Source organism: Periplaneta americana, chromosome 13, assembly GCF_040183065.1.
Source record: "Periplaneta americana isolate PAMFEO1 chromosome 13, P.americana_PAMFEO1_priV1, whole genome shotgun sequence".
In the NCBI taxonomy this organism is placed as follows: domain Eukaryota; kingdom Metazoa; phylum Arthropoda; class Insecta; order Blattodea; family Blattidae; genus Periplaneta; species Periplaneta americana.
The window spans coordinates 137,087,308-137,090,490 of NC_091129.1; positions in this window are offsets into that span (position 1 = coordinate 137,087,308).

Below are 3,183 nucleotides of genomic sequence, written 5' to 3' on the forward strand. Positions count from 1 at the left end.
GACCGAAAGATTTCTGCTCACACATCCGAAACTGTGTAATGATTAGGGCTCGAAAATTGATGAAATATATTTTTCCTGAGACAATACAGGATGCAATACAAACTCGTTTCACTTGAACACGAACGTATATAGCCTGCTTTTATTTTGCATTTTTCGGTCTTTTATTAGCTATCTATTGGTAATTTTTAAAGAAATGTTCTAGTTTTTATTGCATTTTTGTCCTTTTCTGCTTTGGAATGGATTTTTTTTACGGTGTAGTCGTAGTCTATATTCGGGAACCTACTGCAGAGTATTTACTCAATTCGATTGCGTCATGCAGAAATTTACCTTATGGTTGCACCAGCCTTCACTCCTGATCACGTGTGTTACGTGATTTCCCCAATTCAACGCAACATAACAAATACTGCAGCCACAGTTCCCGCAGTCAGCATATTGTAACTTATAAGTGACGATGTAAAAATTCCGAAAGTAAAGCAACGGAGATCCTTCAAACCCGGTATCCTACAAATGGCGATGGCTCTTCACTACAATGCTGAATAAGAGGTATGTTTGGGAATTTCAGTTTCTCCAAATATTTAAATGTGCATTCGCGTGATTTCGGTGACATTGAATAAAAATAACAAAAAAATAAAATAATATAAAATAATGGTAATAATAATAATAATAATAATAATAATAATAATAATAATAATAATAATAATAATATTCTTATTATTATTATTAAAATCTTGGTCTTTTATAATAATAATAATAACATTATTATTATTATTATTATTATTATTATTATTATTATTAAAATCTTGGTCTTTTTTAACTTTAATGCTATATTTTCAGAAATTTAAGGTCATTTTATAGGACATTTTTCTATGATTTTTAGGTCATCAACTTCCGAGCCTTAGTCATGATGTTTTAAAGTGACAGGGGATTCACAGGATCCCTGTAATTGCGTGAAAGGTTTATGCTCTTGGTTGGTGTTATTGTAATATTAAGATTTTTAACGAATTTTTTGTATTTATAAGGGTTGTGAATATGATCGAAGGTGAAATAAATTCAATACAATTTATTATTTGTACTATTAATTATTATTTTTATATTTATACAAGTATTTATAATGGAGTTATTGTGTTTCATCTTAATTGTTCAATTTACTATGTAAGTGCCGGCTAACGAGAAAGACAGGCTATGGCACGACGTCATATTCTCAGTCATAATATGGCCAACATTGAAAACGTTTATATATAAATTTCCCTTTAACATGATTTTAATATAGAAATTCCTTTGTTTTTTAGAACTTTGAACATGTATTTATATTAGACGATTGTCAAGATGGCCATGACTAGACTATGATAACCACGTGACTCCGATTCATGCCGAAGCCTGTCTTTCTCGTTAGCCATGCTTCAGGATAGTGTGACGTAACTTAGTGATGTTGCTAAAAAACGGACGTCAGATGTTGAAATTTTCGTAAAATTTTATTCATTAACACTCAAGCAAAAACGTTTCACGTTAAATCATAATTGTGTACAGGAAATGAACTGTATTGAAAGTAAGACGACAAATCACTTTCATTCAAGTACTCCGGTATTAAATAAAATAAAAGTCACGCAATGTTTAGTCTTACGTCCCTACGCTCTTCTTGCAGATACTCTCAGATCTGTAACTGTTCACTATTACATTCCGCAAATACAAACAAAGGAACGGATATCGTAAATCACAGTGCCGTCTTTCTTCTGCAAGTTGTACCGTGTGTTGATTTTTCACTCCACCTCCGGTTAATCCCGCGCTTGGAGAATATCACTTTATTATTGCCGTCCCCGAACTCTGACATGTAATTGCTATATCACGATTCCGGTTATTGTTTCACAATGCAGCACGCTTCGGCATGGACAAGTGCCGGGGCGATTATGAGGGGATTAGCCGGACCGGACACTGGTCAGTCACTCACTCGCTCACGTCTCTATCAAACGCTTGTTATACCTGTCGGGGCACGCGAGGAGGGTCACACGATGGTCATTCGTCAACCCCTGGCTCGGCGCAAGGGTTGCCACAATGCGCGACAGGACACGGCCATAAGGAAACGCAGGCCGCTCTAATGGGGTTTGAATGAACTCGACCCGAGCTGCAAAAAACGCGCATGTAAAGTGTTCTTATTTCAAAGGTGATGGGTTTCATTTCTTTTATGCGATATTTTTATTATTATTAAAGGGGATGTAACAACCCTCCCAGCGCGGGCAATGGTCAATTGAGCGGGGGGGAAGAAGTGACCTCTCGACCTGTCTACAGTTCCTCATTCCGAAATTTCAAATTGGAACAGGTTTTCTGTTGTGCACGCCAGGTCAAGGAAATTTGTATGCTCTCCTTTTTTTACATTCTACCTCCGGCACTTACATAGTAAATTGAACAATATGGCGCTGCCCAAGATGTCATCTGAGCAGAAACCGGAAGTAGTGCGATAATATTTAGTGCTAAACAGGCGTACACGACTCTATGAACTCGCGAGTCCTCGCGACACCTCTTGGGCCGTTAAACTTCAAATCGACAGTTGAATAACCATCACACGAAATATTCTCTAGTTTTGGAAGAAACTGGTGTAGCCCTGCACGTAAATCGTTCATTTTCCTACTGTTTTACTAGTAAATATAATCCTGACATTAAGAGACTGAAATATTGGTTATAAACAAAATTGTCGTAATCATAATCGTCATTGTTATCATTATAAGCTGTCAAAAATTGCGTTTTTTGTCTCGTTCTGTCCAAACATTGAGCATTTTAAGACAGACATTCTTAACTATTTGAACTCTTGGATTGTGTTCAGAAAAGACTTTGGGCCTTGAGAATTAATATCCGTCGCTGCGCCTCCAACATCCGCTGTGTGTTTTTAAAAATATTTTGCAGGAGAAAGAAGAAATCATTGCCACTTTTAATTCTCTTGATTTTCAGTTTTTCTTGTAATGACTGAAATTATACCGAATGTAGCTTTAAAAACCGAGAATTAAAAGTGACAATGCCTTTTCTTTTTCCTGCAAAATATCTTTAAAAACGCTATCGAATTTTCGAGGGCACAGCAGCAACACCAAGTTTAAGTAAGGTAGCATTAAATAAAGTTTTCTTGGTAATATTTCCTTGCATGCTAGGGATAAATAATTTTTCCCCGTGTGTACATATTACTCACGATCCAACCTA